Source organism: Meles meles, chromosome 11 (assembly GCF_922984935.1).
Source record: "Meles meles chromosome 11, mMelMel3.1 paternal haplotype, whole genome shotgun sequence".
Lineage (NCBI taxonomy): Eukaryota > Metazoa > Chordata > Mammalia > Carnivora > Mustelidae > Meles > Meles meles.
The window spans coordinates 39,488,902-39,513,861 of record NC_060076.1 but is presented as its reverse complement, the minus strand read 5'-3'; the positions used below and the strand labels follow the sequence as shown (position 1 = coordinate 39,513,861).

General features: G+C 36.5%; 1 pseudogene; it reads left to right on the top strand.

Annotated features, from left to right (window-relative positions):
- Positions 1–1,015: 1,015 nt before the first annotated feature.
- LOC123952575 overlaps positions 1,016–24,960 on the top strand; it is a 37,426-nt pseudogene continuing 13,481 nt past the window's right edge.

Here is a 24,960-nt window from a genome sequence, read left to right as displayed (position 1 = left end):
AACCAGAAGGATATTTTCAGTGTTTTAAAACTCTACCTATTTTCCCATATGAAATCTATTATTTTAGTTCACTTTAATTCAGCAAGCAATTCAACTGGTCATCTCTTCCATTTCTGCGCTATGGCAGCAGATGGTACAAACGTGCATGAAGTAAATGTCTGGCAGAGAGTCCAGACGTGGACATAAACTACTAAATCTCTATCCTGCAATTCCATGAGAAGGAAGAGAGGGGCAGTTCAATCCTGTGAGAGTTCAGAGGATGGTCGAGGGGAAGAAACATTAGGAAAAGTTACAGAAAAGAGACACTATTTGAACTGGGTCCTAAAAGAGGAGTTAAAGGAGGCTGCGCACATAGGGCGGGGTGTGGTTACGGTGGTGGTAAGCAAGGGCGGGAGGAAACACTCTTCTCCACTCACTGTTAACAGGAAACAGGCCTCAACAAGCCCTATGACAGGGCAGCTCCATTGCCTCCAACTTGCTAATTAAAAGCCCATCTTGTGTTCATACTGCAGATACATGGACAAGACGGAAACAGGCAGGCAAAGGCTTAAACCCCCAGGGAATTCATCAGTAAAGAGGAGCTAAGATTTTACCTTTTATTTGGTTTAAGCTGGCAGACTAAGGTACCTGGAATGTTAGACTCGTGGGGATATTTAGACAAACAAGAGCCCAGGGCTGCAGCAATCACTGAAATACCCTTTGGAGGGCTGACGGAGTGACAGCAGGTTGCCTGGTTGAAAAAGACCCTCAGAAAAGCTGGAGGTGTTATTAAGCTTCCCCAGAAAGCAGTTTGAAACAGTCCAGTGCATTTCAAAGCCTCTAGAATGGAATAAAAATAAAGAGTGCTGTAATTTAAATGTTAATATCTCATCAAGTTTTATCTGCAGGGAAAAGGGGGAGCAGCAGCTCTGTAGTCTCTTTCAGAAGCAGATAATGTAGCAATAAACAGCTGGCTGCCCTCAACTCAGGCATTTTATGCTGCCTTTGTGATCCGTCTTCCCTGCCACGTGGTACCATGAAATCAGAAGCGGCAGGCTTGGGGGTGCTCTGGGCTGAGGCCAAATCACAACGTGGAAAGAAACATGGCTTTTTCAAAGAGGAGCAATGCTTCTCTGGTGCCCCCGGGGCAGCTGGTCTGGTGAGGCTGGACAAGGACATCCAGCCATTTCCTGGCAACAGGTGACGTAATGAAGCTGTTACCACCCTCCGTGTGGGTTAATGAAATTCTCAGGAGGCCCCTGAGGATTAAGATGCTTCTCAAAGAGGCATGTTAAGGAGGATCCATGATGGCAGAACAACTAGGTTGCCGCTGTAAGAGTGAAAAGCATGAAAGCTTCGTCAGAGTTTGACCTCATCACATCAGTACCACTTGCAGGATGGCAGGCAGGGAGGCAGAGAAGGTTCTAGGAGGAGGGGTACTGCTGCTCTTTAGCATTACTGGTGCTACCACTAAGACTGTTGATTCAGTTCTTGCAAGGGTTCAGAGCAGGCCAGGACTGGTTCTAAGCATTTCACCTGGATTACCTCCTTGAAGGTTAATCATATGACTGAAATACAAACAATACTGCAGTACTCTTATTTACCACATTTTTCAGATGAGGAAACTAAGACTAAAGATGTTAAGAATGCCCAAGTTCACCAAGCTAATGAACAGTGGAATCAGAATTTGAACCGTGGCCATCTGGCCTCACAGACAGAGCTGTTACTACTATTACTAATCCCTGCCTCCTTGCTCCCAGGCAGGAGGGCAAGAGGTCCGTGTGCTGTGTACAGTAGAATAGAAATATCTATCTTCATGGGGCGCCTGGGTGGCTCAGTGGGTTAAAGCCTCTGCCTTCGGCTCAGGTCATGATCCCAGGGTCCTGGGATCGAGCCCCACATCGGGCTCTCTGCTCCGCGGGGAGTCTGCTTCCTCCTCTCTCTCTGCCTGCCTCTCTGCCTAGTTGTGATTTCTCTCTGTCAAATAAAAAAGAAAGAAAAAGTTTAAAAAAAAAAAAAGAAATATCTATCTTCAAATCTCCTCTAAATGCTTCTAAAAATGTATCTTCTATCTAATTTCTGACATTAATGCTGCTTTAGTAAGGAACAAAATCTTTCATTTCCTAGGTAGAGCTAAAACCTCAGGGGGCATTTACATAGTGACTAATTTAAACTAACATGTCAACAACCAGGGGAGAATGGATGTCTGAGAGGCTTCCTCTGGACATTAAATGGCTGGTATTGGCAAAGGAACAAGTGACGGGAGCTGGAGTTAGCAAAAATGAACTTACTGCTTAATTTATACTGTTAGTGCTTACCAGAGCACCCTCTTAAAGTTCTGCTCTATTTTTTTTCACATTATCTATATTATGCTACAAGCCTTCAGATACGTATTCACAGCAATGCCTTATGGTCATAAAGTGCTGTACCCTTCCCATCTGTAGATTATTAGGGTAGGCAATATAGATCTTTTGTACTCTCACAGAGAAATGTCAAATGGTGCGGTCCAAGTCACCTTTAGAATTGTATCAGTCTCCTCTGTTTCTGAGTTCTTATTTTATGTATGCTTTACAGGAATCGTGTTGGTGTCTAATAATGTACTGTCTTGAACCATACTGTCATTTTTTAATGTTTGATGTCCCTGTCTTCCCATCTAGGAGGCCTGAGTGTTCATTACATATTTTTAATACTCTCTTCCCTGTTTAGCAAAAGTCTGCATCCAATGTATCACTCAACAAATTTTTCTAAGATCTTACAAAATGTCTTATTTAATCTATCGAGATATCCCACAGTGCTAGATTTCTTTGTATCGTACTCTCCTGGCATTCTCAGAATCATATTTTCTGTAAAAGCTTACAGAACAGGAGATTAGCTGGGTTCTTTGCAAAGCTTAAGAGAAATTACCAATCTACATATTTTAGGTATATGGGGGAAAGGGCATTAGACTTTATAGAATATTTTTACCCAAATTACAAATCTACTGAGATTTTCTACTTCTTGAGTCAGTGTGATAGTTTATATTATTTGTGCTATTTAGGCTTTCAAATTTATGAAACGAAACTTGAAATTGGGAAAGACATACTGCCTTTTTAACTGACTTTTCATATGTATTAATTTTTATTCTTAATGTATTTGTGCTTTTTCCTCCACATATTTAATGATTTGTTAATTGATCTTTGCTTCATGCACATTCACGATAACTTAATGCTCAGGAATACACCGGGCTTTTCAGCACTAGCTAGATGTACCTGATGCATAGATAGGCATCTATCAAGTATCTCTAGAATGGTTAGGAGTAAACCTCTCAGAATGGCAAAAGCAAGCTTCCCCCATCTGGTGGAATCCTGACTTGTGCAGGGAATGGACCAGCCATGGCGGGGGTAGAAAACAATTATGGGCCCTGAGAATTCTGGAAGTAAATTGTTTCCTACTTTATAGAACTCTTTCTCAGTTTCCACATCCTAATGTTTTTATAGAAACTTTACACTTCTTAACCATATCAACTGGCATCTTTCTGTCAATCAAATCACAGTTCTATATACCTGCCTACTCAGTGTCCCATGCACTCACGCTTGCTCTCTCTCCCTCTCTCCCACCAGCTCCCTCTCCCTTACACACACACACACACACACACACATTATATTAACTCAGGGTGCTGTAACAAGATAACACAGACTGGGTGGCTTAAACAACAGAAATTAGTCTTCTCAAAGTTTCTCAGTTTTCTGAAGGCTAGAAGTCCAAGATCAAGGTGCCAACAATGTTGGTTTCTGTGGAGACCTCTGTTTCAGCTTGTAGGTGGTGGCTTCTCACTGTCTTCACATGGTCTTTTCTCTGTGTGCACCTGGGTCTCTAGTGTCTCTTCTGCTTCTGGTAAGTACTATCAGGTTAGGGCCTCCCCTTTATGATTTAATTAAACTTAATTACCTCCTTAAAAATCTGTATGTGTACAGTCACAATGGGGAGGTGGGCATGGTTAGGCGTTCAACATAGGAATGTTGAGGGGAAAACATTCAGTCCGTTACATACATTCATGTGTACGTACAAATTGCTTTGCTGTGCTATGGTGTGAAATCACCATTGTTATCAGCCATAGCAGAGAAGTTAATAAAGTCCCAGTGCTCAACAAATACATTTCAACTTGGTCTCTCTCTGTGTTAATGATCCTTTTTGGAAGATTCCTTTTTGGAACTAGAAAGAGGTGTACCCTAAAATGCCTAGATAACACAATTTTGAAGAACCATCTACTCCTTTTTATTTTTTTTATTTTTTATAAACATATAATGCATTATTATCCCCAGGGGTACAGGTCTGTGAATTGCCAAGTTTGCACACTTCACAGCACTCACCATAGCCATACCCTCCCCAATGTCCATAACCCCAGCACCCTCTCCCTACCTCCCTCCCCCCGGCCCCCCTCAGTTTGTTTTGTGACATTAAGAGTCTTTTATGGTTTGTCTCCCTCCCAATCCCATCTTGTTTCATTTACTCTTTTCCTACCCCCCACACTCTCCACCGTTGCACCTCCACTTCCTCATATCGGGGAGATCATATGATAGTTGTCTTTCTCTGATTGACTTATTTCACTAAGCATAATGCCTTCTAGTCCCATCCACGTAGTCACAAATGAACCATCTACTCTTAAAGAGGATCTCTGTATATTGCATAGACTCATGATTATATAGAAGTATTCTTTAAGACAATTTGTGGGTTTACAGGTAAAATTTGTTATACCACAAATAGCCACAAATAGTGACTTTAACTTACATCATCTATTCCTTAGGGATTACTTTCATGACAATAATTATAATATCTACATATAACGAATTCAAAACAAATTGTTTTGACTTTCTTTCAGGGGTTTTAGGTCAAGAACAATGTAATTTTATCATGCTATTGACGAATTAAAAAGAGGATCAAAGGGTTAATGTCTCTCAAGAATTTAACTTAATAATTTTCTAATGTGGAACCATGAGAATATGTGCCTCGAGCATCAGTGTCCGAGAATAGCAGGAGATAAAGAATTTAAGAAAAAGAAAATAAGTTTTATCAGTCTAATATTGCAAGCTTTCTGGATGAAAATGCCCTTTTGACATAACATCTCCTCAGATGAAAATTTCTTTACGGACAGAGAAATGAATGGTATTTCATTATAAGTGGCATGTCTGACTCAGAGATTTATGTCAACTGCATTGGAAATGAGATACACACATATTTCTAAAATATATTAATTATGACAAATACAAAACCGTTGTTTATGGCTTTTAACCACCTATAGGAAAGCTGTTTGTGGAATATTTACAAATAACTTCCAAAGTACTTGTGAAATAAGTCATTTTAATATTTGGCTTATCAGCAAAAATCCTGAAGCTGATGGCATTTGGCTCACTAAATGTGGTAAGCAAAGACATTTTAACATGTTGCTAGAAGTATATTTTTTTCTCTCAGTTAATCTTTCTGAGTTAACTTAATTATAGAGATGTAAACATCGCTACAGGTAAATCATCTCATAAACTATGTGTGCTTAAACACAATTCCACAGCTCCACCACCATGATTCATCCATCTATCCATTTATTACCCCTTATACAACTTTGAGTATTTGGACGCCCATATAAATAATTTTCATCCATCATCAGATCATTATACTTAGAATATAGATGCAATGGATGATTGGCAAGGAGGAAGAATGAAAAGGTAAGCAAAAGTAAGATTTGTAAAATATTTTTATTATTTAAAATTAAAATATTATAAAATATTTTATTATTAGACTTTATCCTGAGGATGCTGGGAGGCCGTTAAAAAAATACTAAGGAGGATCTCCTGGGTGGCTCAGTTGGGTAAGCATCCAACTTGATTTTGGCTCAGGTCATGATCTCAGGGTCCTGGGATCAAGCCCTGCATTAGGCTCCCTGCTCAGCGGGGAGTCTGCTTCTCCCTCTGCCCCTTCCCCTGCTCCTCACCTCCACTTGCATGTGAACACACATGCTCTCGCTCTCTCTCTCAAATAAATAAATAAAATCTTAAAGAGAAAAGAAAAGAAAAAAACTGAGCAAGGGAGTGATACAATCAGATTTACGTTTACAAAAAATCACCTCAGCTGCTTCATGGGGGACTGGAAGGGAACAAGAATAGAATGGCAGACCAGGTAAGTGACCACATGTCTACGGCCATGTGATACCAGCTGGGACAAGTGTGGCAGTAAATGTAATTGGACAAAACAGCCAAGTAGAATCCAGTGGATGTGCTGGTTGATTAAATGTGTAGATTCATTGAGAAGAGCCAAAGATAGAGTTAAAGGGAATAAACTTAGGGCACCTAGAGGTCTCAGTGGGTTAAGTGTTTGCCTTCGGCTCAGGTAATGATTTCAGAGACCTGGGATCAAGCCCTGCACTCGGCTCCCTGTTCAGCTGGGAGTCTGCTTCTCCCTCTCCCCACTCATGTGCTCTCACTTTCTCTCTCAAATAAATAAAATCTTTAAAAAGAAAAAGGAATAAGTTATGTGGGAGGAAAGGCACTTCCTCCATCAAAGCAGGAAGAATTTGGAAAAATCACCCATGGAGGCAGCCTTTTATTTTGTTTTGTTTTGTCTTGAAGCATGTTCCACACCCAATGTGGGGTCCAACAGAGGACCTGAACTCATGATCCCGAGATGAAGTGTCAGATGCTTAGCCAAATGAGCCACCCAAGTAGAGGCAGTTATTTTGAAGTTTTGCTACAAGAACATGAGGGGTTTCTTGATTACAGTCATGTTTGGGTAACAGAGGGAGAAGGGCCGGAGGCTTGGAATTCATGTAAACACACATATATATGAATCACCTATTTTTTAGATGTTTACACAATCAGAATCAAAGAGGTTCTAATCACATAAAACCAGAAAGATTGCTGACTAGCCTCAAGGATCTAACTGAGGTTAAAGACAAAACTAAAAGGCTCAATCAAAATAAAATAGTTTATAGAGGTAAAAAGTGAGTAGAGCAAAGATATGCAATGTTATTGCAAAGAACAAGGAAGCAAGGAGGAGTATATTAATATCAGACGAAGTAGAAGTACATTAAAAATTCAAACATAAGAGAGGAAGCTCTTCTAAATTTTTGAATAAAAGTTACTGTTCATAATCTAAAAATATAAAACGCTTTGATATATTTCCCCAACATGCTGCTAGGCATAGCTTTCATGTTTTCATTCCGGGCAGCAAAATCACCAGTATTCATTAATCTTATAAATTTCATTCCTGTTAATTTATACATGTTGGCTATAAAAGATAGGTCATATTTAACATGAGTCATCTATTTTTTAGACTGTTTACACAATGAGAGCATAAAGATTTTAAAAAAGTATAAATTGCCAAAGCATATGTGGAACTCTGAGACACCATAGAAAAAAATGTTAATAAAATGTTGGGAGTTCACAGCAATTAGCAAGAGAAATTATAATAGGAGAATGAAACTCTACCATAATGAATATCAACTGAGAACAATGAAGAGAATAATTTGAAAAAAAGAAAAAGGAAAAAAAAGATAATACTACCTGTCCATATTATATGGGAAAGACTTGTAAGAGTTTACATGTTTATCCCACTAATCTTTAGAAAGTTACTCCTGTCAATCCCTACTGACCAGCTAAGGTTAACAAACTACTGACCAGTTACATAACACACCAAGGAAATAGCTAAGATAGCTGAGCTAAAATTTGGACCCAGGCAATCTGTCTTCAGAGACAGGGCCCTAAATGTCTACAAGGTACTGGATTCACTTACAGTGAGTATCAGAGACCCAATTAAATATTCAATGTAAATATTTGCATTGAATCAAATGGGAGTATTATTGGCCTCATGAGTGGGAAGTATTCCTTTCTCTTCTGTTATCTATTGTTATCTTGTCTTTTTTTTTTTAACTAGGAAACAAATCTACACCTTAATTTATTTGCTTTTCAGTAAGTTTAAGTCTTTGACGGTTGCAGCAACACATGGATTCTGTGGGTCAATGGCTTTAGCAGGAAGATTGCTTCAGAACTTGGCATAAACCATGCCATTGTTTTCAAGAGCATGAGTTACTTTTCCCCAGATTACTCTGGTTTTGTTGGGTTTGCCACCAAAAGTCACTGTTTTGTTCTTTGCTTTGTACACAGAAGCACATCTCTTGCCTAGATAGAATTCAGTTTCTTCTCATCACAGAGTAAGAAGAGCTATATGTTCCCTTCCAGACATAGTTGTCATTATGGGAGTTCCCAGTAGACCTCCATAGGTTCCAAGATGGAGGAAAGAACTCTATTTTTAACTCTTCTTTAAAAATTTAGTAAGATTCACCAATGAAATCATATGGGCGTGAAGATTTTTTTTTCAGGAGTTTTTAAATTACAAATTCAGTTTCATTAATGGTTAGAGGATTATCCCAATTATTGATTTCATCTTTTTATTTATTTTTTTATTATTGATTTCATCTTGATTGAGTTGCAATAGTTTGCAGATTTTAAGGAATTAGTCATTTAAGTTATCAAATTTAGGAATATAAATTTGTTTGTGGTTTTTCCTCATTATCCCTTAATGGCTACAAGATTTGTACTAATATCTTTTGATTCACTCCTAACTGGTTATCATATTCTCACTCACTGTTTGGGGGTGGGGTGGGGCAGAAAGAAATCTTAAGCATGCTACAGGCCCAATGTGGAGCCCAACTTGGGGCTCAATCTCACAATTCTGAGATCATGACCTGAGCCAAAATCAAAAGTTAGATGCCTAACCAACTGAGCCACCCAGGTGCCTCTAGCTCTGTCACTCTTGGCAAGAGGTATATCACATTTATCAGATTTTTTTTTCTTCAAATATTTTATTTATTTATTTGACAGAGAGATCACAAGTAGATAGAGAGGCAGGCAGAGAGAGAGAGAAGGAAGCAGGCCCCCTGCCGAGCAGAGAGCCCGACGCGGGACTGGATCCCAGGACCCTGAGATCATGACCTGAGCCGAAGGCAGCGGCTTAACCCACTGAGCCACCCAGGCGCCCCCACATTTATCAGATTTTTTTAAAGAATCACTTTTTAGTTTCAGTTATTTTCTCTGTTGTCTTCCTATTTCAAGTTTATTGATTTCCACTATTTTATTCTTTTTTTCCTATTACCTGCTTTAGGTTAATTTTCTCCCTAGTTTCTTAAAGTAGAAATTTAATAACTGATTTGATGTTTTTCCTCTTTTCTAATGCAAATGTTTTAGTGCTATAAATTTCCCTCTCTTCACAGCTTCAGCTACATCCCACAAAGTTTGATAGGTTATATATTATTTTCATTTATATGTATTTAATTCCTTTGATTCATGGATTGTTTAAAGAGTGTTGCTTAATTTGTGTTTGTAGATATTCCTGTTGTCTTTCCATTATTGACTTATTTTTATTCCATTTTGGTCAGAAAACATATTCTATATGGCAAAATTTCACCTGCTATCACTTAGAATGAAGATAATACATTTAATGAAGTTGCAGCTCCGTAAAAAAAAAAAAAAGAAGAAGAAGAAGAAGAAAACTGGAAAACAGAGTAGGAGTAGGGTAGGTTGGTTAATAATGGGTGCCTCTGACAAGGACATTTAAAAGACAGATAAGCCTTATTAAAGAATTTGAGGTTTTACAAGCAAAAATGAAGAGATGGGGAAAATTCAGAAACTTTCTCATCCCAAGTGGCTAAAAAGATAAAACTGATTTGTGTGTGTTGAGTTTGAGAAGTTCTTTACAGATCCTGGATATCAACCTTTTGTCTGTACTGTCATTTGCAAATATCTTCTCCCATTCCGTGGGTTGCCTCTTTGTTTTGTTGACTGTTTCCTTTGCTGTGCAGAAGCTTTTGATCTTGATGAAGTCCCAAAAGTTCATTTTTGCTTTTGTTTCCTTGGCCTTTGGAGACATATCTTGAAAGAAGTTGCTGTGGCTGATATCAAAGAGGTTACTGCCTATGTTCTCCTCTAGGATTCTGATAGATTCCTGTCTCACGTTGAGGTCTTTTATCCATTTCGAGTTTATCTTTGTGTACGGTGTAAGAGAATGGTCGAGTTTCATTCTTCTACATATCGCTGTCCAGTTTTCCCAGCACCATTTATTGAAGAGATTGTCTTTTTTCCATTGAATATTTTTTCCTGTTTTGTTGAAGATTATTTCACCATAGAGTTGGATAATCATATCAAAAAATGGGCAGAAGATATGAACAGACACTTCTCCAACGAAGACATACGAATGGCTATCAGACACATGAAAAAATGTTCATCATCACTAGCCATCAGGGAGATTCAAATTAAAACCACATTGAGATACCACCTGACACCAGTTAGAATGGCCAAAATTAGCAAGACAGGAAACAACATGTGTTGGAGAGGATGTGGAGAAAGGGGAACCTTCTTACACTGTTGGTGGGAATGCAAGTTAGTGCAGCCACTTTGGAGAACAGTGTGGAGACTCCTGAAGAAATTAAGAATAGAGCTTCCCTATGACCGTGCAATTGCACTGCTGGGTATTTACCCCAAAGATACAGATGTAGTGAAAAGAAGGGCCATCTGTACCCCAATGTTTATTGCAGCAATGGCTACGGTCGCAAAACTGTGGAAAGAACCAAGATGCCCTTCAACGGATGAATGGATAAGGAAGATGTGGTCCATATACACAATGGAGTATTATGCCTCCATCAGAAAGGATGAATACCCAACTTTTGTAGCAACATGGACGGGACTGGAAGAAATTATGCTAAGCGAAATAAGTCAAGCAGAGAGAGTCAAGTATCATATGGTCTCACTTATTTGTGGAGCATAACAAATAACATGGAGGACATGGGGAGATGGAGAGGAGAGGGAGTTGAGGGAAACTAGAAGGGGAGATGAACCATGAGAGACTATGGACTCTGAAAAACAACCAGAGGGTTTTGAAGCATCGGGGGTGGGAGGTTGAGGAACCAGGTGGTGGGTAATAGGGAGGGCACGTACTGCATGGAGCACTGGGTGTGATGCCAAAACAATGAACACTGTTATGCTGTAAATAAACAAATTAAAAAAAAAAGATAAAACTGAGTAGGCATACGGGTAACAAAGGCAGATTACTATTCAGCCTTGAGGCAAGAATCAAATGAACAATATGGCCAGCATATCTGTTGTTAAAATCTCTAAATAGATTAAGGTGTCAAAGAGGGAGGAAGCAGTTAAGGTTTTTGGCTCCATAAAGACTTTTAATTGGATAAAACAGCCACATAGCCTTGACAGAGAAATCAATCTGCCAAAAGTCATAGTATACCTTACCCTGTAAGTGCAGATAGAATTGAACTGTTTTAGTTTTTTTGTTTGCTTGTTTGTTTTATTTTTGTTGTTGTTATTGTTGTTTGTTTGTTTGTTTGTTTGTTTTTAGCATAGCACCAAAGGCAGCCACTATCTATTTAGGGCAATTTGCCCTGCCATCTAAAGTAGAACTCTTTGCCATTTAGGATAATTTGTTTACAGTGCCTGTACAGGTAAATTTGGCAAGTCTTTAATTTTTTCTCTGCTTCTTACATTTTTTTAAATGGATGCCAAATCTTTCAGTTTCCTAGCTTCTCTCCACATTCAATGCCCTGGAGGGAGCTCCAGGGAACCAAAAGAACATAAAATAAAGAACAGTGAGTGGATAAGTGAGGAGCAAAGTATAAAGGCAAGAGTTGCTGTTTCAGATACAGGGAGGAGACAGCACATGGCCCCGACTGGAAATAGTTTTTATCTTCCCAAGAGAGGAGAAAACCAACTGCTGTGAAAGCGGATCTCTGCATAAAGAAACAAAACTTTTCCAGAGATGTTTTGGCTGAGCATTGGAGAAGATGGACTGGGAGAAGAGAAGGACAGTTCTAGAGTGACCAATGTAGGCAGAAGCTGACAAAGGAAGCAGATGAGAAGTAAGACAAGGGACCCAGGACCATGCTGTCCTCAGAGATGAGTTTTCTCCACTCCACAGCCCATCACCTGTGGACAGGCCAGCATCCAATATTCTTGCACATTTTAAATCCTTGAGCAGAATCCATACCTCATAGTAGAGCAATATGTGTAATTAAAACATAGAGAATTTATGGTATCAATCTACAGAAACTGGGGGGAGGAAGGATGGAGGAAACACAAAAGGAAGAGTAGATGGGTTCACAGTTCTCTTCTCACATAATGGGAAGTCAAGAGATGTCTCAAGTTAGTGAAACAAAGACTAGTATTTTATTGAAAGTAACAAAAATATCCAGTTAAATAGAAATAACAATATACAATCAAAACTGAGGAAGATGAAGAGGAGAAAGGAACTGCAGGACACATCTATTAAGTTAAATCCTTGCTTTTTACAGCAGGAATTCAATAGAAAGGAGGGAAGGAAGGAAGGAACGAATGAACGAAGGAAGGGAAAGAAAGAAAGAAAGAAAGAAAGAAAGAAAGAAAAGAAAAGAAAAGAAAAGAAAAGAAAGAAAGAGAAAGGGAGGGAGGGAGGGGAAAGAAAGTAAGGAAGAAAAGAAAAGAAATAGTATAGTTGTATTATTTAATAAATGAAGACAACTGGAAATGTAAAAACTAAACTCATTAAAAGATATTTCTAAGGAGACCAGGAATAGAGAAGATGTATGTAAAGGAGTCCCTTTCTATTATAACCTTACATATCCCTTTTTATTATAACCCTTTTAAAATGTTTTTATCATGTTTTTATTTTATTTTGATAAAAATAAGAACAAAAATATAACTTAAAAACATCTGAGGACTTGTAGCTCAGTTCCCAAGCTTTGTTTCCTAGGAACCAGGAGAAATTCACCAATTTTACTCAAGAAGACTAAGACCACTTGTTAACATACTGAGAAAATAGAAAAAAAAAATTATGAACATAATAAGAATTCTAGCATTAGTAACATCTCAGGATTTCATGTTTTGAAAAGCTTATAAGACACTTTTCTATTTTCTTCTCAGACTTATGGACTTACTTACAGCAGAGTTAAAACAAGAAGATAAATGGGTGTTGGAATTGAAAAGTATCAATGCTTAGAGACTGCCAAGAAAAAAAAAACCCAATTGTTAATGTAGGGGCAAAAAAAATATTAAGAAGAGAAAGAATGACTATGAATAATGACACTAAACATGATTGCTATTAGGGAAAAACACTGTAGTGTTTTCACTACTCTTATCTTCTTGCAACTATATGGTGGGGTTTCTTGTTGTTTTGGTTTTGTTCTGTTTTTTCTTTTGCAAATATCTGGTTTAATAACAAGATTCAAATCCACTTACGGTCATTGATAGCCTCATATTTTCATTATGAACCATGGACCAGTTTCCTCAGGAGCAGTAACAAATTACTATAAACTACGCAGCTTAACACAATAAAAATGGCTTAAAACAACAAAAATGTATTCTCTCCCAGTTCCATAGGCCTATGATCTAAAATCAAGGTGTCAGCAGGGTCATGCTCCTTCCAGAGGTCCCAAGGGAAAATCTGTTGGTACTTGCCCCTTCCAGCTTCTGGTGACCAGAGTGTTCATTCCTTGGTTTGTGTTTGTTTGTGTCCCTCCAATCTGTCTATAGTCATATTGCCTTCTCTCTGGGGGTGCCCCAAATCTCTCCCCGCCTTCCTCCTGTGAGAATTTACGCACCAAGCATCCGGGGCCCCAGGGCCCATGCAAATAATACAGTATGACATCACCATCTCAAGATCCTTAATTTAGTCACATCTTACCAAAAAAACAAAAAAACAAAAAACAAAAAAAAAACAAACAAACAAAAACTTTTTCCAAATAAGGTTTACAGGTTCCAGAATGAGAACTTGGTATCTTTGGGACCACCATTCAGCCCACTACAAATAGTAATCAAATGAACTGATTTAGGCTGATACATTTGCTGGGATATAGTACACATATCTAATAAAAACCCAACTTTACCCCAATGGCAAGGATCTATGAGTAGCTGTTTCTTCAGAATTTCATATTCTAGTGCACGTATTAAAGAATTGAGCTTTATTTGTTTTGTTAGCAGAAATAAAGGAGGTATTTGCTGTAACAACACAAAGTTAGGTTTTATATTATTCTACCATTTCCTTCACATCAAATATCAACCAAGAGACTTGTGCCTTGATTTTAATTCCACATCACTTGCTACTCTGGCTACTTTCTAAACTGCTGAACAACTTGAACAAATGTAGAAAAGGCCCATCTTTTGGGGGCTACATACAAAGCTAGTCCTGTTGCACAAAGAACTCCTTATATTTTAGGAAGTTATGAGCATCTTGAATCACAAAATATGTTGATCCTCCTCAATACACAGGAATTTATAAATGAGGTGGGATTTACATAAAAATGTGTTTGGTAGTCAGTTCCCATCCTGGGAATGCCTGGGTGCCTCAGCTGGTTGGGTGTCAGACTCTTGGTTTCAGCTCAGGTCATAAACTCAAGGTCATGGGATCCAGCCGCCTATATTGCTGTGAGCTCAGCTTAGAGTCCACTTCAGATTCTCTCTCCCTCTCCCTTACACTCTCTCTCTCTCAAATAAACAAAATCTTAAAAAAAAAATTGTTCTCCTGATGCAAAGAAATCAGGACTTATACACACAATCTAGAACCAAGGCTCAAAGAAAACATTTGCAAGCACTAAACTTTTAAGAAAGCAGAAGTATGGAATTGGAGATTCTGTTCTGATGTAGATTTTCCTACATATTCTTTTTCCATTTTCTTTTATTTCTTTTCAGTGTTCCAAAACTCATTGTTTATGCACCACACCCAGTGCTCCATGCAATACGTTCCTACATATTTTTAATAATCATTTCATGTGAATAAAATCAACACATAACATTATAGGAAATCTGGAAAATATAGGAAATAGTAAGGAGGAGAATATATTGCCTAATTTGCCTGATAAATCACCACATACGAAGCCATGCATTATACATCCTAGCATTTCTGTCATGTATATAATATTTAAATAGCATTGGAATCCTGTTATACACGCATTTTCCTCTAACTAGTTTGTGTCATTTAACTATCCAGAGTGAGAATTTCTCCATAACACTGAATTGTAAACGGTGCTTCCTAGTGTGGACATGCAAAAAAATTTTAGTTCTCTCCCAGTTATTATACATTTTTAAAGTTCTATTTATTTATTTTTGCTCTTCAAAAATGCACTTCAGTAATCATCCCTGCAGGTCAATCTCTGTGCTTGCTTATTATTTCCTAGAGTAAAAGTTCAAATTACTAAGCCCAAAGCTAGGGATGCTTTTGTATTAACTGCCAAATTATACCTTAGAAAGGTTGTACCCATCAATGTTCTCATATGCAGTTTGTGGAAACATCCATTTTACGGAGATAAACAGAGATAACAAGATAAAACTTAATATTTTTTTATTTTAAATCTCTACTAATTTTAGAGGTAAAAATAAAAACTCATCTTAATTTATATTTAATTACTAGTGAGACTGAGCATTTGTTTATATATGTGTTTCTTGGTCATTGATATTTCTTTTTTTATTATTTGTATGATTTGACATAATTCTCTTTTAAGTTGTTCAACTATTTCTTATATGGTTTATATGAACTGGGTAGGAGACAATGAGTATCTTCAATTTTACTCAATAGAACCAAACTGCTTTTGTTTTCCAAAAAGTTTCATATTCTTACCCAAATACTCTATTTTCAGACTTTTAAATTTTACTAATTTGGTGAGTATTGTGGTTTCTCATTATAATTCTGATTTGCATTTTTGTAATTGTTAACAAAGTTGACTTTGTGAAATACTTATCATCTAGCTGGATTTTGTGAATCTTTTTCTATCAAACTGGCTTTTTCTCAGTGTGTGTGTGTGTGTCTACATACATATATATATGTCTTTTTAAAAGATACCTGCTTATTGCTGGTATACAGAAACACAATTGACTTTTTATACTTTGTATCTATTAACTTTGTCAAAGTCCCTTACTAATTCAAATAAAGAATTTGATATTATTTTGTATTTTCTACAACACAGGGATAAATTTAAATTCTTCTTTCCAGTCTTTAAATCTGTAACATATTTATCTATTCTCCCTCCCTCCCTCCCCTCCTTCCTTCCTTCCTTTTCAGTATACAGCACTAGTTAGAATGTCCAGTTCACTGAAGAGAAATAACATTGGTGGGCACTCTTGACTATTTTCACTTTCTACAGGAAAGTCTTAATTGTTTCATCATTCATAGTGATGTTTCCTCTAAGTTTCTTTGGGCTGCATTTTGAGTACATTTTTCATATTTAAACTATAATTCACTAATTCCCTTTTCCACTTTACTAGGATGCTTAGCCCCTGCTTTGAGTTTCTAAACTCAGATATTATTTTTTTATTTCTAAAAGCCTCATGGACTTGTGTTCACCAAAATCTTCTTGGTTACTTTTAATTGTCTCTTGTTCCTTACATATATTCTTCTTTCCTTACATATATTCTTCTTTCGGCTTTTTATTTCTCTAAATGTATTACATACACTAATTTGACATCCTGTATGTGATAAACCTAGTAACTACGCCCTCTGTGGATTAAGTGGTTATTTGTTGTTTCTAATGACTCTTATTCATAGTTCTTATTCTCTCTCTCTCTCTTTTTTTTTTTTTTTTTTTGAGATGTTTGATTGTGAGCTCATTTTCCTTTGGAAAACTTATATCCATGGAAATTCTTTGATGCTTGCATTTATTTAAGGCTTTCCTCTCCAGAGAAGATAAACATGTTTCTATCAGAAGTCTCCATTACTACCAATGAGATTTTAATTTAAACTAAATTTTCAGACTTTCATCAGGTTATCTTTGAGCTAACATAATCATATGAATTTTGTTCCTTCTTAGGTGACAGCTGGCTTGAGATTATGAAGAAGAAGAAGAAATTATTTTTCCCTTCTTCCAGAAGAAATGTTGAAGAGGACACGCTGTTTTATTTCTTTGTGGGATTTCTTCCCCCTTGGGATTTCATCCTTAGGGTCCTGACTCTATGTGTATGTTATTTTATCATAATCACCACATATAACTATTAGAGTTCTCATTAATCAAAACAGGGGCTGCCTTAAGCAAATTACATTTTTCACATTTCCCTCCAGTTAGTTAAATAAAACTATTCACATGCTGTCTTCCAAAAACATTTCTCTATAAAAGACTAATTTTTAACAATTTTTGGAATTTTAAAATAAGAATATTATAGAACCCTAAGATCTTGAAAAGTTCAGTAGCAAGGAACAATAACACGGAGATAAATTAATATGGTTGCAGGGTGATAGATATTTTAAATTCATGCATTTTAGATGGTATATCTTTATATATACTTTCTTTTCTAATTCTCCAAGCAGAGCAGAATTATTCACAAAAGTATGGATCGTCACAAAAACAAAGACTGCAATCATTTCTTGTATGAAAAGTTACTCAGAATCCAATCAATGATATTAATATTAATAAACTATATAATTATTTATAATTATACTTTAAAAACTTAGAAACTCACCCTGGGGCAAATAATGCATTATATGTTAATAAAAAATTTAAAAATAAAATAAAAATAAAAACTTAGAAACTCAGAAAACTTCTTCCATATTAGATGTTTTTAGTTGTATAATAATAATTCTATTTTTAACTACTGAACCTCAGGACACCTAGGTGGCTCAGTCAGTTAAGTGTCTGCCTTCAGCTTCAGGTCATGATCCCAGGGTCCTGGGATTGAGTCCTCCACTGGGCTCTCTACTCAGTGGGGAACATGCTTCTCCCTCGCCCTCTGCCTGCAACTCTCCCTGCTTGCTCTCTCTCTCGCTCTCTGACAAATAAATAAATAAAATCTTTAAAAAACAAACAAACAAACTACTGAACCTCAACATTTTCAACATTTACCAAATACCTTTAAAAGAAATACCAATAGATGAACTTAGTTCTCAGCATTAAAAATAAGGTGGGGATCCATTATAAATGGATGGATACTCTTATGTTAAGTTGCCCTGATGCCTGTGATCCAGTAGTAGACCTATTATTGTTCAATTGACATGGGAAACATATGCATCTTGAGATATATAAATATATTAATATGATATGTAGATATATTGATATATACATCAAATATATATATGATCCATATATATTCTTTTACTACTCCCTATATTTCATTTTGTCTCAAAGTCAGTCAGAAAAATCATCATCCTTGGATACAGATCCAATTATTTTTGTCCATGATAAAAAATTAAATACTGCCATTCTATAAATAGAAAAATACAGAGATTTTTAAGGTTACAATATATATTTAGAATAATATTTCTCTTTAACTTATAATAAATGTTATTCAATAAAATGTGAGGTATCCCATAAATATCCACATCTTTATTAACATATATCACACTACACCATGTTTTTTCATCTTTAATAATCACACAAGGAAGATAATTCAAATAATGGGACATAATTCAAATATGAAAAAAAGTCATCCTCTCACATAATTAATATTACTAGATGGCTTTTTCTTCATATCTTAATAGATATGACAACGATATGATTCATATATTCAAGAGGGTAATTAAACTGCCACATGTTCAAATCAAATTTAGGACAAAACTGATTAAAAGTGTCAATTCCCAGCAAAAATGACTGATTGGCTTAAGGTACTGAGTGTGCTGAAATATTCAGAAAGTCAAGTTTAGGGTAAAAGGAAGGTGTATTTGTTTCCTATTTCTGCTGTAAATCATCTCCACAAATTTAGTGGCTTAAAACAACACAAAAATAGGGGCGCCTGGGTGGCTCAGTGGGTTAAGCCGCTGCCTTCAGCTCAGGTCATGATCTCAGGGTCCTGGGATTGAGTCCCACGTCGGGCTCTCTGCTCAGTGGGGAGCCTGCTTCCCCCTCTCTCTCTCTGCCTGCGTCTCTGCCTACTTGTGATCTTTCTCTGTCAAATAAATAAATAAAATCTTTAAAAAAAAAAACACACAAAATTATCATCACACTTTTTTGGAATTCAGAAACCTAAAATGGGTCTTATGAGGCTACAATCAATTTGTTTTATTTATCTCTGTTTGTACAGTAGCTACCGCAGTTCCTAAGCCCTACAAGGAGCAGACAAGTGAATGAACAAAAGAACTGTAAACCTGGAAGATACCATAAATCACTGGAAAACCAAGGATCAGAGTATTCTGATGCCATCCCTCTTGGCTAAAAAGCAGGCTGTTCTGGAAGAAAATAGAAACCAGAGAATAAACAGTTTGAAATCAGAACTGTGAGACATGTACTGAGCAATTTCATGCACATATTCTCAGCAGCATTCCTGAGACAATCATGGCAATTTCATCTGCAAGGATGCTAAAGTTCATAAGGTGACTCACAAAATATCACTGAATATTTCTTTCATGCTAGTCAAGGTTGATGGGTGTTGGCCTCTTGTGAATCTAGACTCTTTCCTTCGGGCACATCTTGCTCCTTCATAGAATATCAATATTGCCAAGGGTACACAGAACCCTCGGTGAACAATGTAGTTTTTCCTTACATGTGGAAATACCTAAGGCTTTCTAGACATCTAGTGGTTTTGGCTAGGAAGTTTCACACCTCATTTTGAAGCACGGCTTTCTTGTCATGATTATAATGAGGTATAAGGAAGGCATTTGGAGGGATTAGTAGACCAAGCCCCTGATTGATAATCAATTAATAGACATCAAGTGACCCAGAACCCTGTGCAGAAATGGCACTATGGTGTCATGATTAAATCTGAATGTGATTTCTGCCTACAAATGTTTTATTGAAAATAAAGTAGTAAGATTCACTATAGCGAGGCTACAAAGATATTTTTATAGGAAGTTGAATAGTCTTGCTACAGCCTGATAATTTGTTAGGTTTCTTCAAGAAGAAATCTACAATATTGGCAGGGGAGAGAAGTGTTATACCTATGCACTGGGCAGTTTAGCTGGTTTCTTTTCCCAGCAGAAGTTTTTAAAATCACATTTGACTTAATATGGTCCTAAGCAGTTAGGAGACAATGTGAGCATTACTTCATGGATTTTTTTTTTTTCTCTTTAGGGGCAAAAGAATTAGTAGACAGGGTACTAATGAAATCTCAGTGAACTCCCATTGCATGAGTCTTTGCAATAACAATAATCACCATTTTGTATCCTCTTGGAAGCATTTTCAAAGTTTTACAGTACTAGGACCCTAAAAAATAAGTGTATCAAAACATATAAATAAATCATTTAACAAAAATACTCCAAAATTTAGGATAAGCTTGGAATACTAGATTTTTAAAAATACACTAACACTTCTCATGGATGTCAGTGTGGTACAGTGGAAAGAACACAGTCTTTTGAATCAAATGAACTTTGGCCAAACCACAGTAGCATTACTGAACCAGATATAACCAGTCAGATATACTTGGGGAAGCCTTCTGACAAGTTCAGTTTCTAATTTTATTATTTTTTAAATGGGAATATTCATGCCTGCCTTGTGAAATTGTTTTGAGAATTAGAAGAGATCATGTATGTGAAGTACTACACGCAGTGACTAGTCATAGTAGGTCCATATTATGTCAGTTCCCTCTCACTTGAACAGGGACAAACATGCCATTCTATGGCAGCACCTTCCTTCTGATTCCCCCATTGTCCACTTGCTACTTCTCATCATAAGATCTTAATACAAATATATACATGAGTGTTTTCTACCACCAGATGGTTATTTGTTTTATCTGTATCTTGTCTACTTTTCAACTAAAAATAATAATTAAAGGCTAGAATGCAATGAACTGGGTCCCCAAGAGGGCAAGGGGAAGAAGTAGGAAGGAAAAGCCCAGAGGGGGTGTACCAGACAGCCCGAAAGTTCAGAGATCTCAAAGCCAAAGCTGCTCCTCAACAGAAGTCTTGCTATTCACCATGAGTAAATCCTGCTATTTCCACTCATGGATAAATGGAGTCTCTTCTCAAAAAGTTATCGCTGAAATCTATGGCTATAGTTTATGTTTTCTGTGGGGCCACTCTCACAGAGCACAGATGATTCTGGATACTAACAGTGTTCCCTTGCTTCTTCCCACCCACCAGCCTCTGTTCTGAGTTTCAGAAGATTAGCTGACCCATTTCTACATCGAATTGTGATAGCACTATATTCTTTAGCACAATCTTGGGTCAAGCCACATTTTGATTAGTTTTTTGGGGGTCTTTTTTCCCAAACTGCTCCTGAAAACCTTCAAACTTAACCTCTAATCCAATTTCCTTGCCAGCTACTTTATTAAGAAGGTTGAAGGAACCTAAAGTGAGTCCTACCTATATCTTCCATATTTCTCCTTATGTAGACTGGTCTTCCCCCACTCAATTTTTTATATCTTAGGGGAAGGAGGTGACTTTTTTACACCCCTTTTCAATCTCAGCCTCTCTTGTTACACTCTGTGATAGCCTCATGACTAATTTCTCAGCCTCTGCTACACCAATATTTAGGACAGTCATTCTCATTAGACAAGTCAGAACATGTCATTCCTTTCTCCAAAACATTTCCATAGATTTTTATGCCCTAAGGCCAAGTGCCAGATCTGCATGATGGCATGTGATGGCACAAGTTCCATCTGCTTTCTCCAACATCAGTATCTGCTACATGTTCTTCCCTTTTCAGGTTAACCAATAATTCTCTGGATCCTAACCATTCTGCTGTCTTACACCCTTCCATGCATTTGCTCATGAGTTTTCCCTTTCAATTTTATAGATCTTCTCCATCTTTTCTCCACCAATGATCTCTCAAGGTTGAACTCAAAATTACCTATTTCATATGTTTTCTCTGATTTCCCAAACTGGAATTAATTCTCTTTATATTTTTTTGCTGTTTCTTTATCAATTCTAAGATTTATATTTACCTACCTTCTTCTTTCAGTCTCTCACTCTCTCTCTTTCTCTCTTCCTCCAGGAGACTATAGCTCCTTGATGTGAAAATAAGTGTTAGTGATCTACTTCTCCCGAGTACAGAAGGTAATGTTTTGATTATAGCAAGTGTCAATAAAGGCTTGGTGAATGAGTAAACAGAAAAGGAGGTGCTATTTATTTATACTCCCCTTGCTATAACCAATTCTCATAGCAGAGATTAAGATGGTAAAATTTGTGATGAAACACAAAGTGGACATTTTCTTCTTTTTGCAATCTTAAGGATAAACTTGAAGGACTTTGAGGGATGGACAGTCCCCTTCCAGATGTCCTCAGCCTGAAAATTTCCTAACTTGGGACTGAATTAAAGGAACTGCTCCCCAAGTCCAGGATACCAGAACTATGTTAAGAGTCATAAACCCAGTAAGGGGCCAACTGCTTTCTGCTCTAAGGAAAATCCCTAGAGCTCTGCAGACTTTATTGTCACTTCCAAGATGGAATGTAGGCTTGGAACTTTTAAAAACACTAGGGCCTTTTGTCAGATAAAACCTAAAACCAGAAGGAAATGGCAAGGAGAGTGAATGATCATGGATGACATTTAAGTTTGTCTTATTTGACCTGCAAGGGACAGAATTTATTGGGTGAAACCAGTGACATCTGAAGATACAGTTTATCTAGAAGACCAAATGGGTATTAAGCCCTTTGGAATCTGTATTTCCAGACTAGTACCTGGTTGATTAACCCCATCATTACTACCATGTATCACCTATGAACTTAGGCATTTCCTAAAGCAGAGGAAGGTTCCCACAGAAAGTGGAGGCTAGGGACTGCCTGGTTGAATCAGCACCTATTTGGTGGGATAAATGAACAAGTTTGGAGAGTTCACCCATTTCTCCTCTAATAAGACAAACAGAACCAATTCTACCAATATATCTGCTTTAGACTATATCAAAATGAAAAAGGGGGAGATAAAAGCCTCCAAGGGCAGTTGTTCCACATATCATTCCTCCTTCCACTTGTGTCTGCTCAAGGCCTTGGTGTTAATTTTAGAGAATTATAAATACATGCTTAGGGCTCAGCTACTTTCTGACTTTAACAAAAAGTTCTAGTAATAAATGACAAACTGTGCTGAAGTGACTTGAACTTTTTATGGGAAAATGACTAAATCTAAATGTATTACAACTATTAAACCACTGCTAACAGCAAACAGTCACTACTTTAGATACAGACAATACCCCAACTACCTTTAATGAGTCTATTCTCCAACTTACAAATCAGAATAGGTGTGTTAATTCTCCAGGAATTCCTGCAATTACAAGAACTGATAGATGGTTCTCTGGTTTCCGTGGCCCTTCTGTGTCTAAAATAATAGAATTGTGATTATCATTACTAAAATGAAACATTTTTATTTACCCACTGTAGGACATGTCTCTCGCCTCTGAGTTATGGATTACCAAAGAGAAGTTTCCCATCTAACACATGATGGTGCTGGGAATTCTTAAAACTAAAAACAGGCCATAACTTTGTTATAAACTTGACTTATGAGTTTCCTCATACAAAGAGATATTTATACATGAATTTTTCCACTTACAATAATTTCAGATTGCAACTAAGTGGTTCTGGGATAATGCCTAATATCTCTCCACAAAATATTATCTCACTTCTCCTTTAAGGGAATTCTCTGTAATCCATGCTAACCTGGTTTTCCTGTTCTCCACTCATGGGTTGTCCCCAAATCTTGTGCATTTATATGTTTGAGATTTTCTACTAAAAAATTTAAATATATAAAAAGTTGGGTCAAATTATATTATTTGGAAAGTAGACTTGAGAATATAAAAGATGTATTGCTGTTCCTGTGAGAGAAAACCCATAATGTTTCTATCATAAAACTGTATGTATGTGCCCTGTAAAAATGTTCTTTTTAGCCAAATTTTGTACCAGTTCAAGCATATTATTTAAATGGAAAATACTTCAGATTTAAGTTTGTAAAAATAAATTCTTTTCACCAAACTATTTGTTATAATATACGATTATGAAAGATGTTTATTTAGCCTCAATATTTCTATTTTCATAACCTTGAATTAAGTTGTGTGTCATAAAGCTTGAACCCTTCCTATTTTTACACTGTAGTTATCTTGTCATTATAAATCTTCAGGGATTTCATTTTTACACCTACAGTAAAAAGCAATGCAAATTGTAAAATGTAATATCTATCTTAGTGAGTTGAGGGAAAATAGCTAGTAATTTGCTTGGTAAGTGAAGCAAAATATTAAATGATTTATTATGAGATTTTATATTGTATTGAGAATCTGTGAAATAAATCTTACTATATTTGAATAATAATGGTGGGAAAATCACTTTCTATGACTTCTCTATCATCATAAAGGAACCATGATTATCCTTCATTGATTCAGCAATGGATCTATTTGTCACTTTTGACATGACAGAGCTAAGTGATGTTAGGACATAATAAGCTTCCCCTAACCATTTTGAATGTCTGTATTAGGGAGGGGGAAAAGTGGAGGAAAAAAAATAGCAGTAAATAGTAAGGACAGTGAAGAGAAGTTTGAAGGACTTTAAAAAAAGATGCAATAGAGGGGAATATATCGTGTTAAGAGTAAAAGCCAAATGCACTTATGTATGGATGACTGATAGTGATGTGAAATCCCACAGGTCTTAGATGAAGAAAACCACAAAAAGTACTCTCAAGTATGAATCAGATGTACATGCATGAAGAAGGCAGACATTGTTCTTCATGAAAATTAAATACTGTAAAGATGTCCATTTATCTCAAAATAATTTAAAAGTTCAACGTGAAACACTAAACTTGTAAACGTATTTTTTAAATTAACAAAAATTTGAAAACATCCAAGATTAGCTAAAATTTTGAAAAAAAATGAAAAGAAGTTCAATTTCTCTGTCAGATAATGAATATACTATAAAGCTATAATTATAATAGTTTAGTCTGGAAACAAGAACAAACCAACGGGCCAACTGAACAGAGAGAAAAAGAACTCCAATCTATCATACTAGAATCTATTTGTATTTATATCTTAAATTTATATAATCCCTTGTTATCAATTTTATATAGAATGGAGGCAGGAATATCATGCCAAATATTTAGAAAATAATATTATTCAATAAGTATAGTATTGGTTACCTCCATAAAAGAAAAAAAAA